The sequence below is a fragment of the Chlorocebus sabaeus genome, chromosome 4, assembly GCF_047675955.1.
Source record: "Chlorocebus sabaeus isolate Y175 chromosome 4, mChlSab1.0.hap1, whole genome shotgun sequence".
Taxonomy (NCBI): domain Eukaryota; kingdom Metazoa; phylum Chordata; class Mammalia; order Primates; family Cercopithecidae; genus Chlorocebus; species Chlorocebus sabaeus.
Window position 1 is genome coordinate 27,885,205 of NC_132907.1, and position 24,369 is coordinate 27,909,573.

The window sequence follows — 24,369 nt, forward strand, 5'->3', positions numbered from 1 at the left end:
GGGATATCTATGGAAAGCCTACAACTAATAGCATACTTCATGTTATGAGAATGAATATTCTCCCCTAAAGTTGGGAACAAGCAAGAATATCCACTCCCACCACTCCTATTTAACATATTACTAGAGGTCCTGGCCAGTGCAATAAGGCACCAAAAGAAATAAAAGGTATCCAGATCGCAGCACAAGGAATAAAAATGCCTCTATATCCAGAAAAATGTGATTCCTACATAGAAAATCCTAAGAAATTCACACAAAAACCTGCAAGAATAAGTGACTTTACCAAGGTCTTAGAATAGTGGCCAATATTTTTATTTGTAATTATACATACAAAAAATAAACAATTACAAATTGAAATGTTTTTAAGTAGATTTACAGAAAGACCTAAATAAATAGAGAGCCTAACATGTTCAGAAATTGGAAGACTCAATATTGTAAAGATGGCCAGGCACAGTGGCTTACATCTGTTAATCCACTCTGGGAGGCCGAAGTGGGAGGATTCCTTGAGCCCTGGAGTTCAAGACCAGCCTGGCCAACATAGGGAGATCTTGTCACTACATAAAATTTTAAAATTAGCTGGGTGGGTGGTGCTCGCCTGTGGTCCCAGCTACTCAGGAGGCTGAGGTATGAGGATCACTTGAGCCCAGTAGGTCTAGGCTGCAATAAACCGTGATCTCATCAAGCACTCCATCTTGGCAACAGAATGAGATCCTATCTCATATATATATATATATACACACACACACACACACACATACACACATACACACAATTGGCATCTTAACTATATATGCATATATACACACATATATGCATATATACACACATGCGTGTGTGTATATATGTGTGTATATATGCATATATAGTTAAGAAGTCAATTCTCTCTGAATTAATCTATAGTTTCATTGCAAACCCAATGAAAATCCCAGAAGGCTTATTTGAAGAAATTGACAAGCTGATTCTAAAAGTTTTATGGAAAAGAAAGAAAACAAAAAAAGTAAAATAAAAAAAAAAAAGTGTTTTGGAAATACCAAAACACTTTTGAAAACGAAAGATGGAAAACTATCACTACCTAACTTCAAGATTTCTTATCAAGACAATATCAAGACAGTGTGTTACTGGCAAAAGGATAAACACACACAAAGAAACAGAAGACCCACAGATATATGGTCAATTGTTTTTTTGACAAAGGTGCAGAGGTAAGGAGAAAGGATAGTCTTTCCAACAAGCGATGCTGGAAAATTTGAACATCCATATGCAAAAAATAAACCTCAACTCATACCTCATACTACATACAAAAATTAACTCTAAATAGGTCATATACCTCAGAATAAAATCTTAAGTCTACAAAATTTCTAGAAGAAAACATTGGAGAAAATCTTTGTAAAATCGGGTTAGGCAAAGGTTTCTCTGATAGGACAGAAAAGTAAGAATCATAAAAGAAAAAACTGATAAACTGAACTTCACCAAAATTAATTTTCTGCTGCATAAAAAATAGTTGAGAAAATGGAAACAAGTGAAGACTGTAAAAGAATACTTACAAAACACGTATCTGATAATGGACTGCTATTCGGAATACATAAAGATCTCTCACAACATAATAAAAAGAAAATAAACCATCTTATTGAAAAATGAGAAAAACATTTGAAGAGACACTTCATCACAGAGATAGAGGGCAGATAAGCAAATAAAAAGATGCACAAAATTGTTAGTCATTAGGGACATGTACATTAAAATCATAGCAAGACAACACGACACACTTCTTAGAATTTAAGCAAACAATGAAAAGCTGTCATTACCACAGGCTGGCAGGAATGCAAAGCCCTAGAACTCTCATATTTTACCAGTGACACACAAAAAGGTACAGCCATTTTGGAAAACTCTTACGCAGTTTCTTAGAAAGTCAAACATACATTTTCCATACAACCTAGCAATATCCCACTCCTAGGCATTTATCACAAAGAAATGAAAATATATTTTCATGCAGAAAACTATATAAAAATGTTTATAGCATCCTTATTCATAATTGTCAAAAACTGGAAACAACACTTGTGAATATCAACTAGGAAATAGATAAATTGTGGTACATATATACATTGGAATACTACTCAGCAGTGAAAAGGGACAAACAAACTACTGATACATGCAACAACCTGGATGGATTTCAAAAGTATCATTTTCAGTGAAAGAAATGAGATACAAAAGGCCATGTACTCTATTATTCCATTTTTATGACATTACTGAAAAGGCAAAAGCTGTAGGAAGTAAAATCAGACCAATGGTTTCCAGGGAGGGTAGGGATGAATTATAAAGGAGCATGGGGAAACTTTTTGGGATGATGGAAATACTCTATAGCTTGGTTTTGGTGGGACTATTTAACTGTATACATTTCTCAAAACTCATAAAACTGTATGCCTAAAATGAGTGATTTTATTGTGTGTAAACTATACTTTGATAAACCTTATGGAAAAAAAAAAAACTAATAAAAAATACACAAAATAACAAAACAATCAGAACCAAAAATCCAAGGTCATACTAACTGACAAGTCAATTTAACACTACCTGATGTCTATAACATATACAAGAAGATAAATATATGGTTCTTTGTATGATTTTGATCATATATGTATAACATATTTTCATATACTTGGAAGAAAACCAACTAGCCTTAGGGTTATCAGTGAGAAAAAAAATTTTACATAGATGCCAGACAAGACATTTTAGTGTACAAACTATTCCTCATATGTAGTGGGCTCAATGGTGGCCCCAAAAGGACATGCTCAAATCCTAATCCTCAGAACCTGTGAATATCACCTTATGGCAAAAGGTGTGATTAAGTTAGTAGTCTTGAGAGGCATTCTTCTCCTGAATTATCTGGGTCTGTCCTGTACATAATCACATGTATCTTTATATGGAAAGGAGTTCTGAGACACAGAGAAGAATGTGAAGACAGAGAAAGAGGTTGGAGTGATGTAGCCACAAGCCCAATACTGCTGGCAGGTGCAAGAAGCTGAAAGAGGCAAGAAATAGTTCTCCTCTATATTATTCCCCAGAGGGAGCACAGCCTTGTACATGCCTTGATTTCAGCTCAGTGAAACTGCCTTTGGACTTCTAGCCTTCAGAATTGCAAAAGAAAAAATTTCTGTTGCTTTTAGCCACCAAATTTGTGCTAATTTGTGATAGCAGCCATAAGCCATAGGAAACTAATACACCACATGGTAACAGCTTGGTAATACAAGGATATGGATATACATGGCTAATTTGGCCACAGAAGCAGGCCTTGTGTGAGTTCATCTCATACTGTACTGATCATGGTAGCCTGTTGCTTGTATTGTTCTCCGTAGCATCACCATCACCCCCAGAGTGCCAGGCCTATCCCTGAATGGGCAGGAAAGCCAGGAGTCAGGCACAGGGATTGCAGCAGAAGCTGCTACTTCCCCACCCACCAGTTGTTCCACCTTCTTCTTAGTAACCGCCACCTGCATGATTCGGCCTTGCAGTGTGCCCAGCTGAAAACGACATTTCCAAACCCCTCTTATAGATGCAGGTTGCTGGCAAATGAAGCAGAATTTATCAATGAATGCTTCAGGGAAACATTTTGAATGTTTCAAAAGAAGTTGATTCCAGTGGGTCACCAGTGCCTATCTCCATCTCCCTTCCTTTTTCCTGATGTCTGCAAGGCAGAAGTCATGGAATGAGCTCCAGCAGCAGCCATCTCTAGGCAGTGAGGTAACCTCAAACATAGCAAACAAGCACTGAGGACAGAGGAGCAAAACACCCAGAAGGAGCCTGGGCTCCCAATGACTGCAGAGCTGCTTTCACAGTCCTGGACTCCGTGCTTCTGTTTCACATGAGAGGCAACACACGAGGCCTTATTTTGTTAATGTCTCAGTAGCAATTCAAAGCAATTCCTAACTTATTCTAGGATCTAATTAACTTTATCAAATTATACTGAAAACTAGAGGGAGAACGTTAAAAATGAAAAGTTGTTGATAGCATGATTTTTCGCCTGGTTTAGCTTTCAGAAAACACATTTGCTGATGTCATAGGATATTTCTATTATTTTACTTTGCTGATCTCATTTTTCTTTTTCAGTTAAATGGAAAATGAAGACAATCATACAAGTTACAAGTCACACTTCTCCGTGTCTCCAGAACTGCATGAAAAGAGTACCCAGCTCTGTTACTTGCTGCAAACCAGGAAAAAGTTACTTTAGCAGCCAAATTACTAACTTCACCCATCCTCTTATATGAATACTCAATGTACTCAAAGAACATCAAAACATATCCTAGTAAACTACAAAACTATGCATTTTATAGAGGCTGACCTATTTGGACTATAAAGATTGCAGACAATTTTCTCCAAATCATTGCAAATATAATTAAATCTACAAAACAGGGATAAAGGTACAAGTTCCAAAACCTTAAAAAAAATAATGAGGCCCCAGATGAGTGGAAAGAATAGGGAGGATTGCTGATTGAAGAGGTCAAAAGCAGATTTATGAAAAAATAACTAAAAGAAATGATAAAAATAATAATAAAAGAGCCTCTTTAGGTTATAAAATGCAGAGGACCAGCAGCTAGCATAACTGATTGCCACTGTGTCTGAACCTTCTCAGCATCATTTCTGTTTACAAGAGCCCCATTTACACCATTTCACAAATCCTCCACTCACACCACCTCCCAAACTGACTGGGGAAGCAATGTGGGGAATGCAGGGACTATAAACAGGAGGCTAATAAACAAGATCGCAAGCCCTGCCAGGCACAGGACCTAAGGCAGAACCAGTCATCTACGCTGGGCTTAGAATCTAATTTTACCTGCGTTTGCGTTTCCTTCATCCCCATAATGCTTCTTAGAAGGGGGTTCAAACCAGTACAGGGGAAATAAAAACTGAAAGGTTTTTGTTCCTTGCCCTTCCAGCTGAAAGGAAGCCACTGTACACACACACCGAAGATGACACTCCATGGAGTGTCTCCATGGAGTCTTGCCCCGGGAACCACCCGAGAACACTTCCCAAACAATTGCAAACGCAAGGGTATCTGTGTGGTTTATGCCACTGGGTAACAGAGTTAAGAGGAAGGGGGATATTGCTTTTTTTATTTCAGCTCTGGAACATGCTTTCTAAAGAAAACTGAGAGATCATGTACACCAGAGAGGGTGCCAACCATGACTTGGGAGAGTGAAAAGAATAGATTTAGGGAACTAAAGACTTGGCCACGGATCTGCCACTGTTTTGCTAGATCATCTTAGACTAGTTATTTAACTTCCATGAGCTTCAGTGTCCTGATCAGAAAATTGGTTAATAATGCATGTGTCCCAGCATTAGGTGAGAAACAGTGGCCCACAGGTGCTCAGTAAATGCTGATTTATTTTTCACTTTTCCACATTTCCACATCTCCAGACTGGCAGCCTGCAGGTCAGTGCCGGCCTATAAATATGGTTCTTGCTAAATCGTGTGTTCTTCTTTTTCCTAAAACTCTAATTCCAGTTTACCTTGAAAAACTGCAATAGCAAACTCAGCTGCACCCCTCCCTGGCCACAGGATGGCTGGAACTGATTGCTTAGACAGGGCGTATGCTTATACAGCTCACGGGCTTCCCAGCCCAGCCATGCTCATTTCCTTGAGTTATCTGCCTGACAATATAGACATTTGAACATGGCAACTCTGCTAGCAATCACAGAGGGGTCCACTCAAATCACTACCTTTTCTTCCACTACATCACATGTTCTTTTGGTGCCCAGTCCACTACTAAAGGTAAACATGCCATTTGGGCTAATTATACTCACGATAGAGCAACAGAATGATTATGAAATGGAAAGACCAATCAGTTATATGAGACCAAGTTATGGCGGAAGAAGGTGGAGGAGACATGCACATGCACACATACACAGTGACAGTCTGACTACATTTAGTTAAATTTGTGTGTTTCTCTCAGTATATTCAGTGAAATGAGTTCATCGAAATAAAGTATAAATCATACAGTTCAATTCTACAAGTGTTAATTAATGTTTGAATGTATTTCTTTATTCTAAGAGACTATGAATCAGCTTATACTTCGATAATAAAAGATTAAATTGCTTTAATTATCAAATAGACCGGTAATGAAAACAGGAGACCATGGAGAAGCAAGCATTTTCACCTTGCAGATGGGAGTACAAAATGGTACAAACCTTATGAAGGGGAATTTAGAAACATAAAATTCCAGGTGATTTTACTGTTTAGACCCCAAAAACCCATTTCTAGGAGTCTATCTTGAAGATACACTTGCTTAAGTGAGAAATAACATATGCATACATGTACTAATTGTCTATCACAAATAGAGTAACAACTGTTCCAGTTTGTCCAAGGCTGAGGGATTTACTGGAACTCAGGATTATCAGTGCTAGAACTGGAACAGTCTTGAGTTAGTCTTAGGCAAACCAATACTGTTGGTCATCCTACTAGCAAACTACCCTAAAATTTATCACCTTAAAATAATATATATATATATTTATCTCACAGTTCCTGAGAGTCAAGAATGCAGGGAGAGCTTAGCTAGACTTCTCCTTTAAGACTCTCACAAGACTATGACCAAGGTGTCAGATAGGGCTGAGATCTCATCTGAAGGTATGACTAAAGGAAGATTTGCTTCCAAACTCACTTATGTGGTTGTTGGCAGGATTTTGTTCCTCAAAGGCTCTGGAATGCAAACTCTGGTTGCTTGCTAACTGTGAACGATATGGTGTCCTCAGTTCTTTGCCATGTAGACCTGTCTAACATAGCAACTTACTTCATCAAAGTCAATAAGAGAAAGAATTTGCTAACAAGACAGAAATCACAATTTTTTGTAACCTAGTAACAGACGTAACACCTTCAATATTGCATATTCTATTTGTTAGAAGCAAGTTACTCAAGGGGAAGGATTATACATACTAGGAGGTAGAGATCATCACCCAGGACTAGCTTAGAATCTGTCTGACCCTGGGCTTAGGTGTATCAAATACACTTTGTGCTCCATTTCAAATCCTCTGAACTCACAGCCATCCAGCATTTTCTTCTACCCAGAGGCAGTTCAGGTATGAGGGATGAATTCCACATTGGGCAGATGTGAAGGCTAACCTGATTAAAAAGCTCACTCTTCAAAGGAGCCAATAGCTCCTGTGACAACTCCCTAGACATTGATTTAATTGCCCCAAGATGCACCTTAAAAACCTAACCACATTAAGGGAAGCACAAAGCATCGCATCCCTGGCAGATATTATGATTTATTTATGGCTCCTCCCAGGCCAGTTGCAATCTACCAATCAGGGGTCATTTTTATCATCAGCAATGCTGCCTAGAAATGGAGTTTGCATTCTACCTTCAGGAGGTTGCCAGAGTATCAGAGCTCCACAGTTAACCATATGTTAACCATAAGTTAAATAATCATGCACAAGGAAATGGTTTGCTTAACTTTTACTCACCCACCCTCATATGAAAGAATCTACAGATTCCTCTCCTCTTTAAAAAAGAGTTACTATGGCTACAGGGGTGTTCCAATGTCTTTGGAAAACCTGTAAGGAAAGATATGGGTGAAGGAAAGGAATTCCAAAACCTGCTCTATCTCTTCCCCTTGTTTTTCTTGTATTTCCTGCTTGAAGTACAAGGCCAATGTGTTTTGGTGGATTTTGTTTTTGTTTTGTAAATAGGGAGGCTACTGTGCACCAAGTCAGCCAAGTCATAGAGCTTCATCTGAGAGCCTCAGTCTGTCTAAAGTGTTTGGGACTATTGAAGCAGAAAATATAAATGTCACCCACTTACTATTATGTCCTGCAGATAAGAGGGTGAGATAGTCTTGCCAGGAACCAGAAAGTCACCTCTTAAGCCACATTAGACCCACCATGGGTGGCAATCAGTAACAGTTTTCCCTAACCCAGCTAGCTCACTGCCTCCCAGGTAGCCTGCATGCTTAGGGCATAGGTGCCATGTAGGTGGGGACCTCTCACTTGTAACTATTCCTCCCTGAGGCTCCTGAGCTCATAGGCCCATTCAATTCTCTGCTCCCTTCTATAGTGCACCCTCTTTTCCTTACCAAGATTTTGACACTTGCCTCCATTCCATGTCCCTAGGATGGAGCTGGAGAGCATTTAGGGTCCATATGAATGAAGGGCAGGATGAAGGTCAAGTATCTATTTACACAGCAATCAAGCCATTTCCCTAGTAAGAGTGCACACCTCAGTAAAAATCATCTGCTCCATTTGCTAAAAGGGTCTCTGGCTCTTTTCTTCCCTCCTTTGAGTTACATTATAAAAAGATCCCCTTCTGGCCTCTTAGCTTGATGTGTAGCAGGCCCTAGGGAAGGGGAAGGCAAGGAACTCATTCTGTACATCAATACTTCCCATTTCACAGAAGCCTGCCTTGTTTGTTCCAAGAAACTGAATGTCCATGGAAAAAGGTTTCCCTTCTAAGTAGACCTCACCTTCTCTCAAGTATAGCAGGCAAACTCTCCATGTGAACTCGTGTTTCCATCTTTAGGGCTCTGCTCTGACCTCCTTATGGCTAAATCTCCCTTTGCAGCTTGTGGACTGGCACCAATCCAATGGAGAAAACTTGGTCCTTTTTTCCCCTCCATGAGCCCAATAAGCTTCTTTAATGATTCTAGTGATGCTTCGGTCAATGATTCTAGTGGTGCTTCAGAAAGCCAAGAACAGGCTCTGGGGTGAAACAGACAGCTGGCATCTGTGAGCCAAGAAGGGCTGTGCAGCAGTTCTCTAATGAATTTGTTGAAGAGAGGATATAAAATATGGGGCAAAGTCCGAGAAGGCAGAGAGGGAGAGCTGGGAAAAGACAGCAGATGTTGTAAAAGATACTCTTTCAAGTTTCCTGTGCACTAGGAATCTGCAGATGTACGTTGGCAGGGCTACAGTCAGAGTGCAGCGGGAGGCTGGGTTTACACATCTGGAAATCGTTTGGTAGAGGGCAGAGTTCAAATGCTTTCTGCTTCAGCTGCCTCAGACAAACCTCACCGTGCAGGCCGGGGCTGAGTGAGGGGCTGGCCGTTCACAAAGAAGTCCCTTTGGCCCCACTCTAGTGGAAGCCCTACCTAAGCCGGTGGGTTTTCCTCTGTGTTGGTTCAGTCACATGGAAAAGTTGAAAGCATTATAAAAAGAGAGAACAGGACTGGGGAAGGAGGGAAGCAAAGAAGAGAATGTATCACAACTGAGAGAAGCCTGGCTGGAAATCAAGAAACAAAATGTACTTGGACCAAATCCAGTGCATGAGTTAACTTGAGAGCAAAGAACACCATTCAGGGGAGGGAGAGAAAAAAAAAAAAAAAAAAAAAGCCTTTTCTGTGCATAGTAACACCCAGGGATCATGCTCACACCACATTTACTTTTCTCAGAAATCCCTGTACATTTTGCCTTCATTTATTTCAAGAATGTGGAGGGCTCTCTTGATCCCGAGGGAATTACTTACTTCCTTTTGAAGGATTTATGGGGTTCTGCTGAGAGAAAGAGCAGGTCTCCCAGGGCCAGGTCATCACCCCACTGACCTACAGCCTCCTGCTGTCAAATTGAGACATGGTCCTCCCTCCCAGAAGGGAGCCAGGTCAAGCCAGGGGCTTTGCTCCCCTCAGAGGAGAAGCACATCCTTGGGGTGAAATTGGGTCCTGGTTCAAAGTTCCTGCCGTGCTCAATTGTGCAGATGATATGGCTTGCAGCTGCTCACAGGCTTAGCATGGGGGCTCATGTACTCATGTTTGGCAAAGTGACCTTTTGAGGGGTGGTAATGAGTGAAAGGTGCGGGGCATACCTACGTTGGTTAATCTGATCCAGGACCTCAGAAGGATAAGAGTCCACCTAAAAAGATGAGTAACAAAATACAACAAAAAACATAGTAAATGCCAAATATGAGACAAAACAAGTTTAGACAGAGCTCCTCATAATCCTCACCCCCAAAGCCTGCTTATCTTTCCATATCCTCTAACTCGAGGTATGTGTCTGCTATCCCCACAGTTGTCCAAGCTAGAAATGACCAGGTCTCCCCCTCTATCACCATACAAATCCAACTTGGCCACCGGGCCCTGTTGATGATACACCCTTAGCATCTCTTGAATGTTTTGCCTCACCCCAATACCACCACCCTCCATAGCTCTAGCATGACCACCACAGCTGCCTATCAGTTTGTCTCCCTGATGCCAATCTTGTCCATTCTCTGAGTTATCTTTCTAAAACCTAAATCTGAGCATGCCTCTACCCTAAATGGTCCAATAGCTCTCCATGGCTTTCAGGATAAAACTCAGCCTCCTGAGCATGACATGCAAAATCTTCATGATCTGGCTTTTGTCCACCTTCCAAACCTCATCTTCAGGAATATGCTGGTAAATGTTTAACAAGCATACCTGCAGACATACCACTGCTTTATCTTATAAGACTCATACTCCCCCTCAAGTGACAATGAACTTCTTTCAAATTCCTGGTCATTCCATAATTTCTCCCTCATCCGGGCCTTTGCACATCTTTCTCTCTCTGCCCCAAATGACCTTCTTCCTGGCTCCCCCACATCTAGTCATCCTTCAAGTTCAAGTTCATGCAAGCATAGTGAACACCAGTGGCTACCAATATGCTACCACATAATTGTGTGCTGGTGGGACCTCCTGCACTCGGTGATTCTTGAGAACAGAGACCATGTTTTATCCTTGTGTCCACACTGCCTTACGCCCTTCCTGGCACATAGATTTTCAGTAACATCTGAATTAAAGAATAAAAACAGTGCTTTTTATTTATTTGTTTGTTTATTTGTTTGTTTATTTATTTTGAGACAGGATCTCACTCTGTTGTCCAGGCTGGAGTGCAGTGGCATGATCATGTCACACTGCAACCTCGACCTCCTGGGCTCAAATGATCTTCCCATCTCAACCTCCCAAGTAGTTGAAACCACAGGCATGCATACCATGCTTGGCTGATTTTTTATTTTTTGTAGAGACAGGTTCTCCCTATGTTGCCCAAGCTGGTCTCAAACTCCTAGAGTCAAGAGATCCTTCCACCTCAGCCTCCCAAAGTGCTGGGATTATAGGCATAAGCCACTGCACCTGGCTCCAGTGCTCATTTTTAATGTTGTAGTTACACTCTCTTGTAAAAAGATTCAAGGTTGTAAGTGCTGCAGGCCCTGCACCGAGACCAAAACCAAGCTCTGTGAAGGACAGGGTAGTCAAAGAGAACTTTATGGAGAAGAGTTGCCAGATATAGCAAATTAGAATATAAGATGCCTAGTTAAATTTCAATTTTAGATAAGCAACAAATACTTTCTTAGTACATGCCCCATGCAATGTTTAAGAAATACTTATCGTAAAAAAAAAAAAAAAAAAAGGTATTTGTTTATCTGAAATTCACATGTCACTGAGTGTTCTGTACTTTATCTAGCAACCCTATCTTTGAGAAGGCTGCATTTGAGCAAGATCTTGAAAGATGAGTCAAATTTAGAGAGGACAGAGAGAAGGGAAACTTGTTCTCCAAACTGGGGACCAGTGGGAGGGGTGATAAGCAAAGTGAACAGTAAATGGAAACCTACCAGGCATTTTCAGATTGGTCTAATTAGGGCATGAGGTTTATGCCCACAAAGGATGGGAGTTCAAAGAGAAGGAAGAGAAGATCGAAACTGACATTGAGGTGACCAGAGAGGGGAAGACTATCACCATTTGCCACATGTGTGTTCAGAGTTTGGAAGTCCTGAACTGGCCCACAGGCAATTAGAAGAAAGGACAGGAAAATGAGCAGATTTCTAATTGGGTTGGTGGGGAGGTGTGGTAGGGGTATAAAGAATCCTCCAAGATTTAAGATTCAGAAGGAAAAGCCAGATGGGAAGGGTCCAGCAGAGGAGAATGAGCTTCATTTAGACAAGCTGAATTTGATATGAAAAGTAGGACAACCAAGGAGAAATGCACAGCTGAGCTGGAATATCAGAGGCTGGGCATGACAATCACTGTGAAATGTCCACACATATGTGACTGTGATGGTCTGCAGGGTCTCTCTGTCACTTACATGATCCAAATCCATGAAGGAGGAAGATTATCCTCACAAATATCCCAGGCCATGTAATAGAACACTGGCATGCAGCAGATGTGTTCAACAACAACCCCCTAAACCAGAGCTTCTTAGCAGTCCACCAGGCCACTGGGGAGATGTCTCATTCTTAGGCTTCCTGAAGGAATGCTTGATGCAGTTCACTATGAGACAGTCATAAGGTGGAACACAGCATTTTTTCAGTAATCACCTAAATACATTGTAAAGACTACCTTTAATATAGTTCAAATCTGAGCCTGAATGGAGCAAGATAGTTATCTACATGAGATTGGTGAAGGCAAAGTTTGTGGAAATGATAAACATGAAAGTTCTCTGAAAATTATGTTATAGAAATCTCATATTATTCACCCAAACTGAATATAACTTGAAAATAATCACCCAGACATCAAAAATTGTATCTTTGTACTGCTAAACACCTGAATATTTTAAGACAAAGTCAACTCTCCCTACACTTTCTAAGCCCTTCTTGCCTTTCCTTTTCCTAGTATTTATCACCATTTATTATACTATCTAGGCAATAACTTATTAATTATGCATTTCCCCTCACCACCTACAAGAACATCTGAGCCTTGAAAGTAATCATCTATGGGGCTTTTCTTCCTGGCTGTATCTCCCAATGCCCTAGACGGTGCTTATTTCCAATTGAATAAATTAACTTTAGTTTTTAAAGGATTGGCTGAGACTGCATATCTTGGTAACTAGGAAGCACTCTGAAAGACAAAAATGAAAGAAATCTCAGAATCACAACATCCATTGTCATACAACCAGGCATCAAACTGTCATGAAGGCTTATCAGGAGACACAGTCCATGTGAGCCATCTGATTATCCTCATATTTGGGGGCTAGTGCCTAAGTCATTACTGGTAAAGGAACTATGAGCATTTCAGTTGATCCATGAGAGTTCACGCCGCTCCCTTAGGATGGACCTTGCTAAGCTTACCTATTTGATATTTCTCTTACACCTTAAGAGGCCTCAGAGCATCAACCCAACCCTGCTGGGGACTGACTTGATGAAAGCACTCTACAGACTGTTTTCCCCATCCTCCTAGGACATCATATTTGTTTCAAATGCCAAAGAGCCACATTTGAATTCATATTCCAGAGCTCAGCATGTCTATCTGAGCCATTGGTTATTTTTGTACAGTCCATTCCCTTGTTTCTGTAGGAATCCTAACTACCTTGGAGTATTGACTGGACACCTCCTTCACATGGCGTTCTGCAGAGCAAGTAGAAAAGAAAGGATTCCTGCTCAGCTTCCCAGCATGAACAGACATCCCTAATGTAGACAAACACACAAAAAATACACTGCAGCTGAAGTTCAGATGAGTCTTGAAAGGCATCCAGCTGCTCTCTTAAACCCAGCTCATATGTGTCCTGGTTCAGTAATGGAAGAGACTGGCAAAGCTTGGAGAATCAGTGCTAAAGTCCAAAAGGCTGTCATGTCTGAGCATGCATGGCCTCCCTGGGAGGCAGGAGGTTGGAGGGAAAAAGACTGAGTAACAGGATGTTAGGGAAGATGCAGGGGTCCTAGCTAAGAAGGACCTTACTTAGTAGTTGACTTCTTCCTGGAGTCTGGTTTCAGGGAGACTGCTGCAAATTAACAGTGACAGAAAAGCCACAAGGCTCACAGGGGGAAAAACTGGAGTATCTGAAGAAGTCACAGGTGGTGACACCTGAAGTCCCAGCAGGTCACTGCAACAGGAAATCCCATGCCCATCTTCTCACCATTCCTTCCATCTACCATTCTGCCTTCCTCTCATCTCCTGTGAGTCAATCACCTGGTCACCCATGAAGAGACTGGAAAAGAAGCTCTCCTGCATTCTCCTAACTCAAGCCCTCCTCATCCTCTGTACGTCCATCCAGCTCCACAGAGCCTAACAACTCTTTCTCATTTTCATTTTTGTCATCTGTCAATTCATCACAGTATTCCTTTGGCCTCCTACTTACCACCAGATGTGAAGCTGATGGGTATGGGTTTATAGACACTATTACTACCAGACCCTCTTCCCTTCATTGTCTGGAAGCCTGTCTCCATTTAAGCTATAATCCCTTTTGCCATTTTTGACCTAGTTCCCATTATTTTGTATTTTTTCCATATTAACTCAAATAAGTCACTTGTCAGCCTGTATATATTTCATTGGCTCCAGTTCTTCTCTTACAACTAAAATGAATGCCTGTTGGAAAAAAAAAATATCTACAGGCCATTCCCAGACTCATCCACTTTCTTAGCTTAAAGGACTAGATGGGAAGCTCCTTTAAAACTTCTGGTGGCATTCCTTGACTAGACAAAGAGGTTCTATAACTCATGATCACCCTGTTCCCTACAACCTTCAGATGGAAGACTGCAGTTATGCACAAGAAAAATATGAAAAAAGTATGGATAAAGCATTCCTCTATAACAGTTAAGTCTATCTATTCCTGGATGAAAAACTGAGAATAGGAGATTAACGTGTTTCACAGATAAGGTGAAGAAACAAGAAATTGAGCAAGAGAAGAAAAGCAGAGTAAGGAGTCAAGAGTTTAATGACAAAAGAACATTCATCTGAGGCATAATTAATCCTCCCTTCTTACCTTCAGCCCCAGAGAACTGGAAGTATAACTAAACAAAATCTTAAGAGGCACCACTTTGGAAAATATTATTTCTTGAAACATGAATGGCATGACCACGGGTCTGAACAAAGACTCCTTTGGGGATAAATAACCCACAAACTGGTCCCTGCCCCTCTCCGGGCATATTTCAGAAGGAATCACATGCACTGTGTTTGTATCACAAACCCTTTGAAGCAAACCAAACTTTTAAATTCTCTCACTGTTGCTTTAATATGCTATATCTTGCTTATCCATCAGTTAGGAAAACATTAAAACTACTTAAAAGTGTTTACAGATGCTATTTCTAGCCTATTTTTCTCCAAAATCAACTAGTTTCACAGCTGATCAACTGAAACTGTTATCATCCTCCCAAAGTGATCATTGCATTGCCCTGGCTGTTGGCAACCTGCGTTGTGACACTCTTTGACACAAGTGAGAAATAAAAAATATAGTCACAAGTCAGTTCATGACAGGGATATGTTCTAAGAAATGCATTGTTAGGCAATTTTGTTGTTGTGCAAACATTGTGGAATATACTTACACAAACCTAGACGGTATAGCCTACTACACACCTAAGCTATATGGTACAGCCTATTGCTCCTAGACTGAAAACCTGCACAGCATGTTACTGTACTGAACAGTGTAAGGAAATAGTAACACAATGGTAAATATTTGTGATAGAAATTTTTCAACTCCTTTATAATCTTATGTATAAGCATATGATACACCCATATATAAGCATTTTGTCATTAATCAAAATGTCATTATGTGGTGTACAACTGCATATATGTTTTATAGGTGAAAGCCTGAGGTTATGTTAGTTAACTCTCCTGGTGTCAGGATATACACAGGTCCACCTGAAACCAGAGCCCACACTTTCAAATAGGTTGATAATAGAATTTTTTTTTTATTAGACACATTCAAAAGGAGAACAGAAACAACTATAGCTGACCCTTGAACAACATGGTTTGAACTGCATGGGCTCACTTATAAGTGGATTTTCTTTCAGCTCTGCCACTCCAGAGACAGCACGCCCAAACCCTTCCCTTCCTCCTCCTCCTGAGCCCATTCAACAAGATGATGATGAGGATAAAGACCTCTATGATGGCCCACTTCCACTTAGTGAATGGTAAATATATTTTCTCTTCCTTATGATTTTCTTAACATTTTCTTTTCTTTAGCTTACTTTATTATAAGAATATAGTATATAATATATATAGCATACAAAATATGTGTTAATCAATTGTTTATGCTATCAGTAAGGCTTCCAGTCAACAGTAGACTATTAGTAAATTTGGATGGAATCAAAAGTTATACTAGGATTTTCAACTGTGGTTGGGCTTGGCTCCTTTACCCTCTGTGTTATTCAAGGTCAACTGTATATCCATATTCGTTCAGGGATAACTTTACAAAACCTATTCTACAAACATACACTCTACATATATTCACAATTTAATGAAAAAGGAGGATGGAGATCATGCTTCATGTACCATTGTATAAGCTTTGTATTTTCATGCAAACTACTTTGTGGAGGTCTTTTTATATCAATAAATACATTTCCACCACATTATATTTAATACTGGTTTCCATGGTTATCCCTATACCATAATGTATGTAAGCAATTATTGGACATCATGGGTCTTATACAGAGTACTGTGATAAATATTCTAATAGGTACATTCTTACACACTCTTTTATCTCTTTAGGATAACTTCCTAGAAACAAAATGCACATTTTTCACATATTGCCAAATTGCCTGGGGAAAGTATATGAATGCTCCCTCACTCAGCAATGTATTAAACCCTCCTTTTCTGCACATCATTATCAACATTGGACATAGGCATTTTATCATCTTTGCCAATTTGAATGGGGTAATAATAAGATCTCACCGATGCTTTATTTGACTTCCTTAATTATCACTGAGTGAAACATTTTTCCTATGTTCTTTGGGATTAGTATCACACCTTTTGTGAAATCCCTACTCATGTCAATAGCTTATTTTTCTTTCAGGGCTCATTGTATAGTAATTGCTTGCCAAAATAATGTGTCCAATATATTTCTCCAAATTATTTCATTTGTTTTTAATTTTTAATTATTTTAATTTCAGAGAACTTAAATTTTTGTCTTTCTTCTTTGGTTTCAATTGTTGATATCTTTAAAGAGAATTTCTCTCTACTTCAAAGTTATAAAAGTACTCACCTAAATTTTCTTCTTGTTCTTCCAAACTATTTTTTACATTGAAATGTTTAAATTATGCAGCATTTTTTGATGTAAGATGTACTTTATTTACTAAGCCAAATGTCACAACAATATTTACTGTACAGTCTGTCAATCCATAACTCATTTAAAATTAGATCTGTATTTTATACCAAAACATTATATGTAATTCCGTTTATATCTTGAATTAGTGCTCCATTTCACAAACTTTTGTCCTGATTCCTATGCCACTATTATCTAAATTCATTATTATAGCTTTATAAGCCATATTAATGTCTCAGATGGCAGTTTTCTCTTCATTATTACCAACTGTTTATTCATTTAAATGCATTTAAAAATTATTCTGTTTCCAAAAAAATGTTTGTATGGTTAGAATTTTGTTACACTATTGGTATAATTTTGAAATAATTGATAGCCATATAATTTGAGTAAATTGTTCCTTCCAGGAAAAGCAAGGTGTGTCTATAGATTTAAGTTTTCTTTGACTTCTCTCAATAATGCATTCACTTCTTCATATGTATTACAAGGTCTGCTGTTATGTGAATGGAACCTCATCCCTGTTATATTTTACAACTGCTTATTGTGAAACTTAGACTTAAACAACTGGAATCCAACTAGTCTTCATTTTTACAAGGTTGATGCCCAGCGATACTACTTTGAAAAGTCCCCCATTTCCTGTGCAACAACACTTAGCATATAGAGGCACCACCTAGTCCTGATGAGTCTGTCTCCAGGATTCCTTTCTAAATAGTCCACTTTTCCCCATCTCCACTGCCACCACCCTGGTGGAGGCACCAGCAACTTTTGACTGTCTTGTTAGTATTATAACTACCTAACTGGTCCTCTCAATTCCACACTTCCTGCTTTCACCGATTCTTTGGATTTCAGAAATGAACAAGTTATATCAATCCCCTGTTTAGCACTCTCCAGGTGCTTCCTGTAACAAATTAAAAGTCCAAACATCTTTCTCTGGCCAGTGAGGCTGCACGTGATGTGAGCGCCACATACCTTTCCAGCCGCATTTCCTGCCTGCTCTCCCCTTGCTCAGCGTGCTTCACCACCCTTTCCTTCTTTCAGTTGCCCATGTACACATTTCCTCCTTAGGGTATTTTTATACAAGCTATGCCCTCTACCTGGAGGCTCTTCTCCCTGATAGCTGCTCCTTCTGATCAAATTCGTCATGCTACCTGTTCAACAAGGTGCTCCCTGACCATTCAATCTAGAGGAAATCTCATTGTTTTATTTTCATTAAAATGTGTATTATACATTTTATTTATTTATTTGTGTCTTGTGTATCATCTCCCCTCAACCTGCCCCTCATCACCACCTTGAAGGCAAGGATTTAGAGGAGTCAGAATTTCTATCTTGAATACTGTTGAACTGCTGAGACTGGAAGAGTAACTAGCACACAGTAGGTGCTCAAGAAAAAATCTGTGGAACAAATGGATGAATGAACAAATCCAGATCTTCTGACTCGTGGTGGGCACTGTTTGATGGAAGAAGCACACATGTTACAACAGGTCGACCCATATTGCATCTCAGCCTCAGTCCTTATTTAACTTGAACCTATGGGAAAAATACTCAAAGTCTTAGAATATTGCTTTCTTTAGTCATAAAATGATGTGATTAGTAACCGTCTAAAGGATTGGTTTCAGAATTGGCTTTATACTATAAAGCACTAGTATCATTCCTGGCACACAGTAGATACTCACGATATGTTAGTTTTTTACCCATTCCTGAGCTATTTTCACTCACCAGCTAGCATCTTTACCTATGTTGTCTTTTACAGCAGGGAGCTGTGAAATGTAATGCCCAGAAAGCATTATTATTAGATTAAATGAAACTTCCAAATTAAGTGGAAAACAGGAAGTACACTTAATTTTGGATAGGTCTCTGTTGCAATTTGTTTTCTGAAATTCAGAGAGAATAGACATTTCAGCAATTTATTCCCTACCTTATACTGGAACATAGAGTCCAAGACAAGGACAGTCAAACGAGTCAACAAATAACTGCCATTTGGCTACAAATCAACACAATTTGGGTCCGTAATCTTAATACCACATTAGGGGAAAACACTCATTGCTCAGAGGTCACATAGAACATTGGAATTATAAAAGGGGGCATTAACCATAATCCCCAGAGGAGGATACAAAATTCAATAAATCGATGATTATGGTTTCCTAGAGCAATTTCATTGAATTTCCATGAACCTCCAACATCAGGGGAGTACATAAATTATACAAGACTATAAAAGTCTGACACAGTAAAAGTGGTTCATTCTGAAAAAGGAAATGAATTCTTTGACCTTGACTATCAAAACACTGCCATGGCTTATTCTACACTTTCGTTTGGAGTTTACAATTGAGAAGCCCATTCATTTTGTTTTGATTCATTAACACTTTTGCGGTTTGAGCTTATGGACATAATTTTCCTAAATCTTAGGAAGGGTAGGCTGGTCACCAAAACAGCCAACAATCCTGTTTGTGGCACCCTCCAAATTGTCTGTAGCCTTAGTTAGGATCAGGGATCGCTGTACTTGGAAAATGGTGGGCACAAAATTACTAGTCACCTCTGATAATAAAGAAGTTGCATGTGCATGTCTGCTTCTTTGCTTTTTAAACAGAGATGTGGCATATATTTATCTAAGAAATACTAGAGAAGAACCAGCCAAGTGTAGAGACTGAGGGTGGGGTATCCAGAATAAACTATTTAGTTTGAATCCCTGTTCCACATCTCACTAGCTGTGTGCACTTAAGAAAGTTACTTTACCCTTCTGTGCCTCAGTATTCTTGTCTACAAACTGGGAATGATAATCACACCTACATCATAATGTTGCAAAGAGAATACAATAAGTGAGGATTTGTGAGGAACTCAGGAAAGTTTATTGAAGCTCTTATGTAACTCAGAGATAACTCATGGGAGATTTTTCATGTTATTTTTTTCTGTGAACTTGTGTCCTAAGAAGGAAGGGAAGAGATAGCGATAAACGTCTTTCCCCACCCTTAGTGGGTGTGATGAACAGGGACTTTCTGTACCTTGTCTCACAAGGTAGAAGAGGTAAACCTGAGTCATCCACTCACTTCCATAAATAAACAAAAACCTGGCATAAGTGTATTAGTAAGGATTTTCTAGAGAAACAGAACCAACAAGAAAAGAGAAAGAGAGAAAGAAAAGAAAGACAGAAAGAGAGCGGGAGATATCTCAAAGGAGATTTATCATGGGAATTGGCTCAGCAGATCGTGGAGGGTAGAAAATTCTACCACCTGCCATTTGCAAGGTAGAAAACCAAGAAAGTCACGAGTGTAATTCAGTCTAAGTCCAAAGGCTCAAAAACCAGGTGAGATCATGGTGTAACTCCCTGTCCAAGCCAAAGGCCTGAGAATTGCTGTTAAGTCCTGCAGTCCAAAAGCCCAAGAATTAGGAACTCTGATGTCTGAGGGCAGGAGAAGATGGATGTCTCTGCTCAAGAAGAGAGAGTGAATTCATCCTTCCTCTACCTTTTTGTTCTATTTGGGCCTCCAATGAATTGGATGATGTCCACCCACATTGATGAGGACAGATCCTCTTTACTAGAATTCCAATGCTAATCTCTTCCAGAAACACCCTCATAGACACCCAGAAATAATGTTTTTACCAGCTCTCTGGGTAGTCAAGTGGACACATAAAATTAATCATCACAATAAGTGAAATGAATTTTTAAAATCCAGTGCTATTTGCCTTTAGAATCAAAGGGAGATGCACAAATTGAATCATGGTTTTCTGGTTTCCAGCCCTCCCTGTGACTTTCTGCAGGTGTCATTACAAATCATGACCTGTTCTCAGGACACAGCTCCTGATGGTAAGTTTTCATTGCTTGGCAAAATGCAGAGTATCCAAATCTTCACCTTAGAGGGCCCCCATGGAGTCAGAAGAAGGAAAATAAGATAACACCATTCTAATGCTCTGAAGATTATAAAGCATGAAAAAGAACCCTCCAAGCATCTTCCAAGTATCAATTAGATCATGCCCTATACCTTACCACTCATTGCCTTGTCATATCTTACCCTTGCCCACGAGTACTAGTTGGTATTTTTGAAAACTGAAAATAGCTTTCAGCACAGTCCACAAAAGTCCATTGTTTCCATCTGCTGAGAGGAAATTTAAATGAATCTTCTGAATGAATTTCTTTACCACCAGATGAGGATGATTTTAAAACTAAGGTTTATGAAGGGGAAGAGAAAATTAACTTTGTGAATCTAACCCGTGCCCATTAAAGAAGATTTGGAAGAGTAAAACAAACAGTGAAAAAAAAAAAAATAGAAATCTGGGATATACAATCAGTACAAATAATTCAAAAGAATCCGCCTCCATTTATGAACATGTAAAACAGTTAAAACAATAACCACTATACTGAAGAGTAAAACTAAAACTTATTTTTATAAATTCAATAAAGTATTGAAATTAAAAAAAAAAAAAAAAAAAAAAAAAGAAGATGATTTGGGGTCAGTCTGGATGAACTGTGTGTCTCCCAGCACACAGGGCAGACTCTTCAAACTAGAGCATCATCCCAGAAAGTGAGAATAAGGACGCCATCAGCCCGTTTATCACAACCATAATGATAAATAGCCATAATGACAATGGCAGGAAAGTGAAGATAAACTAAAATGTTACAAGACATAGAGGCAGTAGGAAAACTGCATACTGATCATTTTTCTTCAGGACACACCATTGAGAAAAATTAAATCTTTAACCTCTGATGGCTTCCTGTGGCTAAGCCACAGAAATCTAATTGAGAGAGTAAGGTCCACAGAAATCTGCTGTCAGCTCTGGCTGTAGAATCATAATACTATAAGCCTTTGACTCAATTACTATAAGAAACAAAGAATTGTTGCCACGGCATCATTATATAGACTGTACACCCCAAATGTGATTTTCTAATCCTTAGTTACTAGTCTTTCCCACATTATCTCCAGCAAGCTGGTGAAGTAGGAGCCTCGGGGACATGGCTCTATTTGGTTCTTGGGAGTTTTCCAAATGCATTTTGTACTTCTATTGGAGAAAAGACCAAACTGTGTACCTGTTTAAGAGACAGAAGGGCAGCTACTTCCAGAATGGCACTGTAATATCACTGATAATTAGAAGACAGCCTTTTGTCCTTGGGTTTAGTAAAGATGTTGGATCCACAATGGCTTCCCCAACTATATGCTTGCTACTCATTATATTTATACATGGCACATTCTGAGACAGTACAAGTATATCTTTCCATTTGTTCAAAAACACCTGAGCTCCAATAGCATCTGCACAGTAGAAATCCCAACTAAGGGATGGGGTCTCAGAGTAGTTTGAAGCCTTTCCTTCTCTGACTAGTGGCAGGTGAAAACAACTGGACAAAGCTAGCAGGCTTTCAGAGGATGAAGAAGAGTTGTCTCAAATCTCCCTCCCCATTCTCCATTAAAGTAACTTTGTTTGGTGTTGTGTTAAACTTCCCCCTCTTCTTTATCAGGAAAATCCTCATGTCAACATCACCTTCTCTGGTTGTCTTCCCTAACACTCCCAGAACAGAAAGTACACTTCCTTTCTCCTGCTCAAACCACCTCCTTAGTACAGAGCTTTTCTCACACTTCTTACTTCAAATTACAATGATCTCTCCACAACTTGGCCTCCCTCATTTTGTGTTTGAAACCCTGGTAAAAAGCCCAGTGTCTGATGCTCAGAAAATTTCCTCTGAATAAATGAATAGGTGGAAGAACCAAGATTGCAACTACATAGTCACATAGGCTCAGGGATGTGGGATATTGATACCGGCTAGGAGTAGAATTCTCTCACAAGGTCTGCAGTTTAGGCTGCAATTGCAAATAGAGAACTCCCAAAGGAGCATGATATTTTTTGATTGACCAAAAGCGTGCAGTATTGGTTGTATTTGCTTAATCTTCTGCAGCACGCAGTTTACATAGCTTGTGGGAGTAAAATTTAATAGTTGATATATTTTAAAAATCTATGTGCTGATGTTGCTCAGTCTCAATAAAATGATGATAATGATGATAATTAAAACAACCAGTAGGGGACAATACAAGTTAATAAAGAGTAATAGTAACAGTAGATTTTACTTTTGGTGATGTTCTTGCTCTGGGGTTGGGCAGTTGGTCCCTGGATGTTCATTATATTATTTAAAATATTGAACCACATATTGCTTGAAACAAAGATTATGATGAATAGCAATAAAATTCTGTGCACCTAGGGGCAAAAAAATAAAGAAAATCTTCCTGCAATGTATAATCCTCTATCTATTATCATAATATTTACGTTTATAGCACTTCAACTTAAATAGCACTGTTTTTTATTCCACTTAATGACTTAGATTTTTGTCTAAAACTCAAAATCCTTTTTTTTTTTTTTTTTTTTTTTGGAGACGAGTCTCGCTCTGTCGCCCAGGCTGGAGTGCAGTGGCCGGATCTCAGCTCACTGCAAGCTCCGCCTCCCGGGTTCACGCCATTCTCCTGCCTCAGCCTCCCGAGTAGCTGGGACTACAGGCGCCCGCCACCTCGCCCGGCTAGTTTTTTGTATTTTTTTTTAGTAGAGACGGGGTTTCACCGTGTTAGCCAGGATGGTCTCGATCTCCTGACCTCGTGATCCGCCCGTCTCGGCCTCCTTTGTTAATGTTGAAAGTGGTAGATATATAGAACTGAATACACCTAAGTGGGCTTAATATGCAATATAAGGCTTCGTATAAGCAGATGTTCTATTTTCGGGGACATTATGGACTCAGGAGCTATTGGAACCTACATAGTAAACTATGCTAAAACAACAAGGACTACACATTTCTACTATATTCAGACACAAGGTTAAAAGAAAGACTTGTGAAAACCAATTCAATCCTCATTTTCCCTCATTTATGAGCAATGCTCTTAGTTGTCATAAAAACAAATCCTAAAGTTCAATTCAGAGACAGAATTGAATTAACCAATGTTCCAACAACAATAAAAAGAATACTAACCCAGTGATGACTTACACTTGCATAAGACTGTACTGTTTTCATGACATTAGAGCCTGTGTTTGTCACCAACACAAGAATTCACTCAGCATGCAGCCATTCCAGCAGAGCACCTCCCTGAGCTAGAGAAATAATCATTAGTGACAGTGATTGCGTTGACAAGGCCTCTACAGTGTGCCCACATCATTCACTTGAGAGTCAATATGAAATCTGACCAGAAGCACTTCTTTTTATAGCCTAGTTAGTACTTACCTACAGAGAAAAACACAATTAACAGTAATGAGATGAGAATTTAAGTAGAGGGAGCATTTTACCCTGTGAGGCTAAATCATGGTGCCTAAGAAGAGTCAGTTAGCTTCATGATGAGAATTAACCCTGAACACAAGATGACTTTTAATAATAAAGAAAATGCCATTTTGCTGTTATTCAACAGACCTCTGGGTCACAATGTAAACCTAGGCTCTAAAAGATTCCCATTTCTGTTGGCTTCAGAACAATTGTTCTAAATTTGAGTCTCTTATGGACTGCAACCTATCATGTGTGGAGTTTAGA

General features: G+C 39.4%; 1 long non-coding RNA gene across 1 annotated transcript; it reads right to left on the reverse strand.

Moving 5' to 3' along the window:
• Positions 1–7,421: 7,421 nt before the first annotated feature.
• Positions 7,422–9,650, reverse strand: LOC140711570 (uncharacterized). Its single transcript, XR_012092848.1, has 3 exons — positions 9,436–9,650; positions 8,069–8,310; positions 7,422–7,532 (listed from the first exon to the last, which is right to left on the reverse strand). It is a non-coding gene; the product is annotated as an uncharacterized lncRNA (long non-coding RNA).
• Between the last annotated feature and the right edge of the window lie 14,719 nt (positions 9,651–24,369).